General features: G+C 35.7%; 1 long non-coding RNA gene across 5 annotated transcripts in view; it reads right to left on the bottom strand.

The window, feature by feature from the left end:
* The window catches only part of LOC107312974, a 46,362-nt gene extending 36,372 nt beyond the window's left edge, over nt 1-9,990 (bottom strand). For 2 of the 5 annotated variants that reach the window (XR_001554709.2, XR_001554711.2), the window contains exon 1: nt 9,373-9,985. This is a non-coding gene — a long non-coding RNA (uncharacterized LOC107312974). Of the gene's footprint in view, nt 1-9,372 lie in introns of all 5 variants that reach the window. The other 3 variants (XR_001554710.2, XR_004307235.1, XR_001554712.2) reach the window with 3 other exon arrangements.
* Between the last annotated feature and the right edge of the window lie 2,518 nt (nt 9,991-12,508).

The raw sequence follows: 12,508 nt of genomic DNA, 5'->3' as shown, positions 1-12,508 counted from the left end.
GCCCTTGCTGGTACCTAAAAAGGTCCCCAGGATTTCAAAGGATCCATATAGTTGGGGTTAAAGTGGATGAGACTCTGTAATCAGGTTTGCATATAGTTTCTCACAGCATGCTGAAAAATGCACGTTCAAGGAAACTTCTGATTTTTAGTTTCCCATCTCTGTGGCTGTGACGGAGAACTGCATACTCAGGTCAATATAAATTCGATTTCTTCATAATGCTCAAATCCCTTTCCTAATCTTATCATGAAAAGTATATCAGAAAAATGTACCTTTCATGGCCAAAATGCAGAACCTGACCAAGGAACCATCTAAGTTACATAATCATCAGTTAAAATAATACAACTAATTGGAATTCATTTCACCCAACCCAGACAGCAAGTATTTCTATCTTTTATGTGATATAGTAAAAAAGATTATAGTATTGCAATAGTAAAAGTGGTAATAAAAGTGTCATCTGACCCAGGTGACTGCATAGTTTAAACTACACATATGAGAGAAAAGGGTGCAGTGGACACCAAATCCCATCACATACAACTTCCAGACATCCTACCTAATTCTCTACTGAGGTGACAAACTGATTAGGGAAACAATTATATATATAATTCCACATTGTTAGAAAAATCTTGTCCAGGCAAGATAGACAAATGTCTTGTCCAGACATAAGACAAAGGTGATGAATACTAACTACATCAGCAATAAGAAGAAACATAATCAAGTATAGCAAACACCGAAAGTGCTAAGATGAAAATAGTTCAAATACCCACTCAAGGTTGGCTGTCTAATATGGATTTTGTATAAATATCTATTTAGAAGCAATGAAAGAGCAAAATTTTGTAGTTGTATTATAAATAGCTAGAAATAGCCTCTTCTTTTATAGCCTCTTCTTTTATACTGTGTCAAAGTGTAGGTGATAACATGCTTTTAAATTGCTCTTCATAGGACAATTAGTTGTCATAAGTAAAGCAATATGCTGTGAAAATATTCCTCACCCATACCCACAAGACTTCTGCATTTAAGACAACGTACCATCTTTGCACGCTGTGTGGAAGAAACCATTTGATACTGATCTGGATCTTCCTACAGCAGTTCAGTCACCAGAGCTTTGGGAGATTCACATGAATCTCTTACTATTAATAGGATTGACTATTATCTAATTTCTATTTTGGTAAGAAAATGGTCTCGGGAACTGCTGTTAGCTACAATAGATGCATAATAGGCCTTCTAAAGTACTTACTCCCACAGCTGGATGTCAGTTGAAACACACTCATTCATTACTTTATAGCTTGTCCTTCTTTCACACAAAGAAACAAATCTCTCTTCTAACTAAACAAATGCAGATGGAAACCCTGGGACAAGTCACTGTGTCAGTTATGAGAAAAAGTTTGTTTTTTAAGTGAGAAAAATTGTAAAAAAAAAAAAAAAAGGCTGTTCTTAGATGAGGACACTAGCTTTTACTAATGTTAAATACTTCTAAGCTATTTACCTTCCCATTCAACTATGAGCTCTGCTCCCATAAAACTGTTAAATAGAGTAAAGAGTTTCATTTCAGTGTTGGTTTTGGCATTTGCTTGGGAAAACTCAACCAAGCTCTCTGCCTACTTCCACACCCTTCTATTTTGGAAAGATACTGTACTTTCAATATGAAGTAGTTGCAGTAGGAAAGCCAAACAAAATGCAAGTGTCTTCCTGAGTAGCCCTGACTGAAATGGCAAAGACAGAAACTGTTCTTGTTCGTCTAATACCTAACAATTTTTCATATCTTTTTTCTTCCATTAAAGTATTAGAGATGCACTTTTATAATGGAAGAGCTAACAACAAAAATCTGGTATTCAAACAGCATGTCATCATTTGATATTATTTGATTTTGTGCCATAAATGTATTATTCCTTTATTCAAACATTTACCTAAGGAATGGCATCTTACATGAATAAAAAGCAGGATAGATAAAATGCATAAATATATGCTACAGTCATCAACTTTGTCATATGCTATATGCTTTGTCATTAGTTGGATCAACAACAAAAAGTTAGCTTTTCTTTCTATGTAAATTTATAAAATACTTCTCAGTTGGTACTTATTTGACTAGCTTGGACGAACACATGCAAATGAAAAGGCTGGTCTATTCTGACTGAATAACATGTCACATTAAATTAAGAATGTGATCTGCTGTAGATGAAACATTAATTAAATCAAGAACTATGAGCTCAGACTTGGAATTTGTTCGGAAATGCTCTAGGGAAAAAAAAAAGACAAAAGAATCCCATCTTAAACTATATTCAGAAAGTCATAGCTGGAAGCAGACAGTCATAGTTAGAAATCACACATTTGATACTGATTAGATAGCAAGTTACTACTAAATGAATGTTGTGTAATGTTTACAATTTCAAGGTAAGTCTTCTTAATGAAACCTGATAATCAGCTTAAAAATTAATTGATCCAAATATTTTAAAATGTAACGTATGAAAATCATTAGATACATTTACTCCACAATTTAATGATATGCAAAATGGGAAACACCAGGCTTTTAGTTTCTTGGCACATTTTATTTTACCTCTCCCATGTTTCCATAGCTCTAACATAGCAATTCCTTTAGAGATAAACAACAGTATCAGAGATCCATATCTGATTCACGCACATTGTTCAGAGTAACACCAGTTTTGCTTCATGCTACTACCTAAACAGATACCACTTCATAGCTTTGTATTTCGGGTCCATAATTACATAGAAGAAAAAAACTGAAAGAGGGGAAGCCAAGCAAAGAGAACTTAAGTAACAGATTTCCCAGCTTTATTTCAAGCATCAATAATATTAATTAAATAACAAATCATATGTTCTTTTCCATTTGGGAAAAAGAAAAGCAAAAAATAAATAAATAAAAATACAGATAGCCTTAGGGAAAATTAACAACTAGGAAGTGAACTGGATACTTGTGAAAGAATAAGCATGCCATTAAGGTGGCTAACAGTGAAGCTCATACTGGGGGGAAGGTGAGGAGGGGAAGCAAGGAATCTCTACATTACTCTGCCAATGCTTAGCAGAACCCTGAAGTTTAGGTAGAATGCATATGTAAGTGTAGATCAGAATACAGTTTATATCTGTCCTTCAAAACAAGTAAAGACTACATAAATTAATGGCTAGGGATATTAGGACATATGCAACGGTGTTTGAAGGTCTGTTATGGCACTCCATAACACATAGCTACAGTTACACGTGGTTTGTACTATAGCATTCATGACAGATGAATATTTCCCCAGCAGCACTCCCATACTGCATGAACCTATCTTGCTACCCAAGAATACAAGGCAATATTAGAATAATGCAATGACCACCCTTCCTGAAGAGCACTCACCCAAATATATGGTGAAATATATATGAATATATATATATATATATATATTCAAATATATGAATCTACTGAATGCTAAGCATTTCACAGATGATGACCTGCAAGTATTTCTGGAAATTTTACAGAGTTATGTTGATGAAAACCTGAATATATTTTTTTTAATCTAAAGCAAATAAAACTGAAAACCCTTAGAGAAATGATCTTTGCTCCTTTCCCTTTGTAGTTAGGTTGCTATTTAAAGAAAAGTTGTCTGTTTTCAAACAAGCTCCTGTTGTCAGCATAACTCAGAAGGACTGGCACATTACAGTCAGTGTAATGAGGAAAGAAAATGATTTATGGGATGTGAAGAATGATTGACTGTGTTGTTTTACCAAGCATATGCATGGAACAAAGCATAGTCACAGGGCCATATGAAAAGATCTTGAATTATCCCTCATATGTTTAAGGAGTTCTCTCTTTAGAGAGCATAGGCAGAAAGTAATAGTTAAACAACCGACCACCACAGGCTTAACTTAAAGGTAGAGTTCAAAGATTAGCACTCTCAGCCAGCATATAACTGAGCTTAAGGCTGATATGAACTTCACAATTCAATCACAAGTCATGAAAGAATTGACCAATATTCAGTTTTCACTATAAAATCATCGCTCCAAACCTTGACTTTTTTGTTTGTTTGTTTTTAAAGCAAGCAATCTTTAAAGCGTTTTTGGTCTCTTTTGTGGTGCTAGACAAGTAAATACCAGAAAAAAATTAAGTTACTTTCACTAAATTGCGAAAAAAAATAGTGTCTGAAAATCTATTTAATCAATATTACCTTGAATTAAACCTTTGAGCTTTTATAAGTCAGCAACCCAAATTTTAACCAAATGCTATGATAAAAATGCCAAAAATGAATTTTGTTATGTAATAAAAGAGCACATCCAGTAGAGTTTTACTGTAAAGCCTGTACGTTGCTGTTCTGCACAAACTCCTTCTGAAGGAGTCACTCACAAGCAGGCTTCCAAAGTTTTCAATATTATTTTGAAATATTTTTTGTGTTCCTTAAGATTTCTCCCACCGTTGTTATTAATTTAAGTGAGTGGATACAGCAATTGTAAAAATTCTTCTCCTCATAACTATTTTCATTAACACTAAATAAAAGGAGTAGATTCATACATAAAGCCAAGGGGAACAAGGAAGTTAAAAAACTCATTTTTAACAGCCACATTTTCCAATTGTCTCTGCTCTTCTAAGTCCTCCAGGCAAAGATCTTTGACAGGAGAAGTAAAAGTAGCAACTTTTCATACAGCTTTTCCTATCTACTGCATGTATCAGTTTATTACTGTACATGGAGTGGAAGTAAAGGTTCTAGTGCTGAAGGAAAATAACGAGTGGGTACAGGCCAGAACTAAGCATGGCCAGAGGCAAGAAACCATGCTACATGGCTGAAAACAATAGGAAGGGTACAGATCTCGAAATTCCTAGGAAGCAAAGTTGACCTTGTGTCACAGAAAACATACAAATGATAGTTAAACTGGAAACTGAAATAGAATCCTTAAGGCTGGAAAATTCCTCTAAGGTCTAACGTTGGAAAAGACCTCTAAGATCAAATCCAACTGCCCACCTACCACCAATATAGCCCACCAAATCATGTCCCCATGTGCCACATCTACACTATTCTGGAACAGCTCCAAGGATGGTAACTCCATCATCTTTTGACAGCCTGTTCTAGTACATTACCACTCTTTTGGAGAAGTTTTTCCAACTATCCAACCAGAACCTCCCCTGGAACAACTTGAGGCCACTAACTTTCATCCTTGGGAGAAGAGGCCAACCTCAACCTTGCCACATCTTTCCATGGTCACCATAGAGAACAGTAAGATATCCCCAAGCCTCCTTTTCTCCAGGCTACACAATCCCAGTTCCCTCAGCTGCTCCCCATAAGGCTTGTACAGTACATTAAAAACAGAAGACTTACTATTTTATAGGCTGTATTAGAAAGTTGTGAGCATCATGGAAGACTTTGCTGATTTTTGTTTCAGAGAAACCAGAAGCTCTGATTCTGTAGTAATTTTTTGTAGTTAAGGCTTAGAATGTATCCCTTGCTCATAGGGTGGTTTGGGTTGGAAAGAGCTTGAAAGATCAACCTTAAAATCTCTCAGACCTAAGGCTTTAGAAACAGATACGGCTGCCACACACACCTTGAGGCACCCATGACAATGGATAAATGCGCTTGTGAGAGGTAATAGCCATCCATGCTCCATACCAAGAAACATCTCATCACTTCTGCCCTGCTGAAATACCTGTGCACAAGGCAAGGAGTCCAGGCAACCACTAGCAGCATGCTGCTGCTTCCATAGGTCATGTTTCCTGGCTTAGGCCAAATTTTTATGCACATGCAGAGAACACAATGTGCAAAACAAGTAACCTGCTGCTATGAGAAGGGATCAAGTTCATCCTTCTGAGAAATGATTAAAAGGATTGCCTAGTTTCGAGGAAAAAAGGGCAAGGAGGAGAGGAGTTGCACACAGACAGCAATGTAAGTAAGGTTGCAGGCGACTACAGAAGTACCAGTGATTCTGTTATCTGAGAAGAAAAACACATTGTTTCTGCACTGGGTAAAGTATACAATACAAAATTAAGTTTGTGACACAACACATGCTGGAATAGCTTCATACAACTCCTAATAAGAAAACCATGCAAGTCCAAGGGTATAGAACATTTGCTCTTGAAGTAAAACTTGCAGATTGAGGGTAATGGGAATGACTGTGAAACTCACGTGAACATAGACTTGAGTGACCGTGGGCCAAAGAGGAGGAAAAAAAAAAAAAAAAAAAAAAAAAAAAGCTAAGAATTTTGAAGAGATCATTCAAAGAGGGAGGCAGGGAACTGACAAAGCTTTTGGACCAGAAAAAAATTAATTATTTTGGAAATAATTTTACCCTTTCTTAAATACACAAAGAGCATCAAAGATTTATTCCATCTCCACTACATTACTGAAAGTCATAGAAATATAGTGGCTCTGGGATAAAGTCTCTGGAATTTGTTGAAAAATCCAGTGATTCAAATAATCCATGTTATAAAAAAAGATGTTTGTGCAATGAGTGATGTTGCCTTCAGTGAAAAGGGAGTAAAATCAGTCCCTTAATACTTGGAAAAACACTCCAATAGTTGCAAATCCTCTAATGCCACATTTTTCACTTCCCTGCCTAAAAACACTCTTGCAGCTGTTTCATTCACTCTGCAGAAAGCCTCTTCTCCAGATGGCATGGATAGCCTACCGGAGACTGATGCCAAATCAGACCCTGTTGTAGGAGGTCCAGGGCTGAGAAAAAACGAAAGAAATGTTGGATTTCACTGAAATGTGGAACGCCCTTGAGGAAGACTCAGAGCACCGTTACTATTTCAGGGAGTTACTATTTTAGGTTGGAAAATAAAAGCACCAGTGAAGAGCCGCAGCACTTAATTTCCTCTTTGCTCTTTGGAGTTTGCTAACTACTTACTCCCATTAGATTAAATGAACTAGAGTTGAAAAAGATGAAAATTATCTAGCTTTTCTTTAGAGTCACTTTGCCTACAGGGATAAAACCGCTTGGCTTCGCTTGACATATTGGGGTTGATTCTCTGCTAACCCGTATCCTGCGCCACAGCACTGAAGTCAACAACACCCAAGGAGGAGGGAAGAAAGGGACATTTGACACATTGTTACGCAATACCCTTGGGGAGACTTTTCATTTACCATAGCATGCACAGCTGGGAAGGCCATTCATTAACAGCATTTCTTTCAGGATCCCTCTGAACCCAGGATGTCTTTTCTTTCTGGAGCACTGAAAAAACAAGTGCACTATTATTGCACTTGTTGACACTGTCTTTTATTGACGTGAATACAGATTATTTGGACAGCAATGGCAAATGATGTGCAGTAAATCAATCAGGCCAAATTGGCAGAGATTATTAGCTAAGAATACAAAAGTGTTTTTCATTTGAAAATAAACATACATAATGCAGCAGCTATTGTCATTGTTCGCATGGGGCAAATCTTTTCATGGGTTTGATCCGCTAATTTGAATAGGGGGAAACACTTAATTGTGGGGTGTCTTTTATAGAATACACATTTAGAACCACAAACATTTCCCCTGGTGTATCAAGAGAAGGATTATTTCTTCATGTGCCACTAAATGCTTTAATAAAAAAGCCCTGGTTTTCTGCTATAAAACATGACACTAATTAATTTTGCAGCTCCTTGACTTTAGGTCCTAATGTTTTTTAGTATATCACACAGAATCCTATATTTTGTTTATTGTTCCAGTGCTCTAATGCTGAAGGATTTGGAGAACATACCACAACACTAGCACTGTACTACCAACCTCTCCCTTCAGGAAATGAAGGATTTACTGGAAAAGAACTTGTCAGCATCCAGACTATTTAGCATCTAATTAGCACTGCTGGTTTCTCTCTTCTGACTTTCCCATGGAATGATACCAGCTTGACAAAACTTAAACATTCTTGTAGCAGATAATTTAACTGCGTACTACTTTGAAATACTGACCACAAAAGAATGCTTCAGATTTTTTTTTGTGTTGCACTTAAGCTAGCTGTAGCAGACTAACTGACTTATTAATAATGAGGTCTAGTGTCACTAACAATATCTTATCAATACATGAGTGAAGCAACCCAATCTTAACCTCCTACCAATCATATGCTATGGCTTCTGATTAACCTATCAGAAGAAGGACTAGTTATCATTATAGTTCATCCATCTCTCTGAATCTAAGAAGCTGTGCTGCAATAAGCATTTCTTTAGTAACATATTTTTCTATTGTCCGTGGTTAATCAAGCAACTCTTTACATATTGCTCAGAAATGCAGTTCTCTTGCAACAGGTTCAGGGATGTAGCGGGTCTGAGGAGTTAATGCTACAGCTGAGGGGAGAGTCCCAAGTTAAAAGCAATGCTTTGAGATGCACAGCTAACTCCTCTGCCAACAGCTTTCCTGCAGAATATATCAAGTTACCTTCAGAAGGTAATGCAAACAAAGCATCTGTTTAATTATCTTTACAACTGTTAGGTAGATATACACCAATATATAAATGAACAGACTCATTACACTGCACTAACATTAAGATAAATGGCTGTTCTGCAGTTTTAATGCACTACTACATTCAGTGAGTGCTCTATAAAACCACTCTTTTAATTTTCAGCTCAACTTCAGAGCAATTAATTCAAAGCTATTTTCTGTTCTGGGAAACAAGTCTGTATAATGGTGCATTTTCTTCTTCCTGCCAGGCACTTAAAAAATATTCATTTTTTCTTTTTTTTATTAGATTGTTTTTTCTCCTATACTTTTAAATTACTAATAATACTTTCATTCAGCTCCACACCTCAATACACACTGCTAAAGACGTTCAGAGATTAAATTGCCCATTTATTTCTGAAACCAAGATTCCAGTAACACTGGAATTCCAGTTTCACTCTCATTCCAGCAAAGAATAGCAGTGACAGAAAAAGTTGTCCAACGAAAAATTACAGAGGAATTCTTTCTCAGTATTACCACATTTCTTAGTTACAAGCTCATCAGGATTCAACTTTACAAAAATGAAATGCCTACTGAGTAAATTACTTTCTCACTATGCAGATCAACAAAAAAGAACAACAACAAAAAAACCACAACCCACAAACAACAGCACATAAATGAAAAACTTCAAGTAAACATTCACATAATCAGCCACTGATTCTTAGGAGATAAAGTTAAAGACAATACTATATTTAAGATATCTGAAGCTATTATGGAAAATAAAAGCTAACAATATAGAGATTTCAGTTTTGCTTTGACACTTTCTGTAATAATGGTAACCTATCATGTCTTTGTCTCTGAAGCACACCCGCCTCCTAAACCATTCATATAAGTTTTTCCCCATATTGAAGACCAGCCACAACTGAATAGGGAATGTAATTACTATTTTCAGACACAAGAGAAACCACTTGAGTCATTGCTCCTGAACAGTAGCTTTCAGCTAGGAAATAAGAACCACATTAAATCAAAAAAACTTACAGAATCAGCCCATGAAGCAGAATCTTCTCTTCAAATTCTGACTACTCCTTTGTAAAGAATTTAAGTAAGCCACTATTCAAGTAAATGTAAACAAGCTTGATTTAAGGGAGGGTATCATCCCTCAGCTGTTCTCTATGCAATCTGTAATATATGCTGGGTGCCCACCTGTTGGGAGCAGGTGGATGCTGAGCTGTTTGAGTTCCTTGTAGGTGGCAACACCAGTTGTTTTCCCCCAGTGGCCAGGCTGGTGGTGAATTCCCTGCATGATTTCCTAGCCCGTGTTAAGTGGAATTAACTGTTGTTAAACAGCCTTTTTGGATTGGTACTTTACTAGTGAACAACCAGCCATGTGTATAAAACAGTATCCATCCCTACCACACTGATGCAGGGGAAAGAGCACATTTGTCAGGTCTTCCTGAACTATTTTATTTTATTTTATCTTTAGACAATATCAACAGTGTTTACAGCTCCAGGAATTTCAGCTGCTGGCAACGCTAGCCTAGGTCTGAAGGTCTCTGCTGTAAGTGATGCGTTTTCTCACAGCTGCCAGCTGCAGCCTTGCAGCACACCTCCTTCACAATAACAATGCGTGGATGTCATGTAGCAAGGCACTATATTTTCCAGACATACACATCTGCAGCTAGTGTTTATCTCCAGATATGTTGTGGCTTGGCATGGTTCCTTCTTAAGTCCTCAATTTCAAACATCAGTGATGTCATTCCTTTTAGGCCATGCATAATGTGTTTACTATCTGTATGTTTTAGCCGTGGAATTGCATGTTCCCATCATAATCCCATTTTAGTGAAAGACTGGCTTTGGAATAACTTCTAAACAATCATTTTTTAAATTTAAGGTCTGATTGTGGATGGAGAAAATGCAAAAGCACTTTTTATTTTCTATCTGGAGAGAGAGAAAAAAAGCAGATACGAGTTTCTGTTTATTCTTTTTTTTTTGTAATTCAGCACAATATTTCTGTAGGATAAAATCTATTCTCCATCAGCTATCTGAGGTCTTAACAATTGAGAAGGGGCAAATATTTTAATAACACATAACATGCACTTAAGTAGCTATGTTTTCTGAAGCTGATTTAGAAAATGGCTGCTGCTATAGCCATATTACCCACCTGGATGTTCCTGTCTATACAGCAAATACTTTATACAGTTTTTTTGTTTGCTTCAGTGTAGAAACAAAACAACAACCCCTTAACATTCTTCTTCCCCCTCTTCCCCCCCTTCTTTTTCTTTTCTTTTTCTGTAGGTGGTCTGTCAAGTCTCTTTCATGTCAGAGTTTGTATTTTTACTTTCTTTCATCTACCAAGCAGAACAAAACCTCTCAATATTTATTTCTTTATGGTAAGGTCACAGACTGTTTTCCTTAATGGGATACACTTTATACACATTAAACATTATAACAAGGAATCTATTGGTACAAATGTTCAATGAAAAAAAAAAGGGGGGTGGGAGGGGCATTTTTTCCTCTGTGGTATTAGCATGAAAATATCCAGAATCTCATTGTTTATAGTGAATTAAATTACTTTATGTTATCAGATGATCTTGAATCTGAAACAGTAGCCCTATAAATTACCAGACTGTGTGATTAGCTTAATATCTCCTGTGTTATGATATTCCTTTAAGTCCTTTGGAAGAATGTCATAGTATCAACCTAGGTTATTCAAGCTCCCAAAATTGTAACTCCATTAGAGCAAAGGCTTTGAAAAGGAAAAAAAAATCAGCAACAACAACAAACAGAGCACATATTTGTCACAGTATTTTTCACATGTCCTCAGCTTCATTTCATGTTTTCAGCTGTCAGAGAAAAAATGTCAACTCTTAGAACAAAACATGTCAAAATTTCTTCAGAAATATTTCAGAACAATGTTTCAGAATTATGCAGAAACCTCATCAACTGCTTAGTGAGTTGCAAGATATTAGAAATTTATCTCTTGAAATGAAAATATTCATCATCAGCTAAGAATTTAGAAGCTCAAAACACTCTGGAGCATTATGTAATACTGATAACATCTTGGCAACAAAATTGTTTCTGGTATTTCAGTACTGAAAGTGGATAAAATTAATGAGATAAAAGTTAAAGCTAACATTTCAATAGCTGGAAACAGGATGCATTGGAGATATTATAATCTACAACACCTAAAAAAATCTAGTATGTTAAAAGAAGTTCATGAAGAGCCAGCCACAAATTGTGTTCTCCAACCAATAAAGAATTCATCTTGAAGAGGTTCTGATTAGTTTCTTACAACACTTTAAAAAGCGATTAATTTTTATTATTATTATTAAATGAAAGTCATTATGGTTTGTACCTTCTCTGTAAGAATAAATCTATCTCAATCCCCTTACAGCACAATTTCACATTGCAAAATGAGTTAATAATGATGAAAACAACTATTGATGGTTTCACTGGGTAGAAAAAGTCAACTAATTTACAAAGGAATTCATACATTCTCTAGTATATTTCCATTTGGTGTTACTGCTCTCAGACTGTTATTTTTCACTGAATAGCTTTTCATTAAAATTATTATTCCCTGAAACATTTTGTCTGCTTTCCCCTTCTGTAGACTGATAGAAATCTATAAACTTACATTTTCAGAAGTAATTTCAGCCTCCTAAGACGATATATTTAACTTTATGTTGCCTTTGGTTCAAGATTTTAAGTGTGATTATCACCTGCAGTAAAATAACTTACTTCTTATACCTTATACCCTCCTTAAATGGTTTAAATCAAATTTAATAGAGTATGTTAATGCACAGATTTTTTTTATAATTACACTAATAAGTGTCTGGGTTCAGAAAGAGCATATTAGCTTAAGAGAAAACAACTTCCTTCCTGAGTATCTCTTGCAACTTATAAAAAAAGTGCCATTAAAATTGGCTTTACCTTAAAATGTCTGATCTTAGTCCAATCTTTAATGGTTTTCAAGATTTACTGTGATTAAAACAATACTGGAAAAGTTTGGTTTCATATTTTAATAATCAGTAATCTGATGGTATTATGTATCAGAGGAAAATTTTAGTAATAAGGAAATGAAAATGAATGTAAACCCTAGTGATGCAGAGAAAATATAACTTTAGCTGAAAATAGCAGGACTAGGGGAAATGGTTTTAAGTTAAAAGAGGGAAGA

This window comes from Coturnix japonica, chromosome 4 (genome assembly GCF_001577835.2).
Source record: "Coturnix japonica isolate 7356 chromosome 4, Coturnix japonica 2.1, whole genome shotgun sequence".
NCBI classification, from domain to species: Eukaryota; Metazoa; Chordata; class Aves; order Galliformes; family Phasianidae; genus Coturnix; species Coturnix japonica.
Note: the sequence above shows the minus strand (reverse complement) of the source record. Positions and strands in the feature narration are given on the sequence as shown.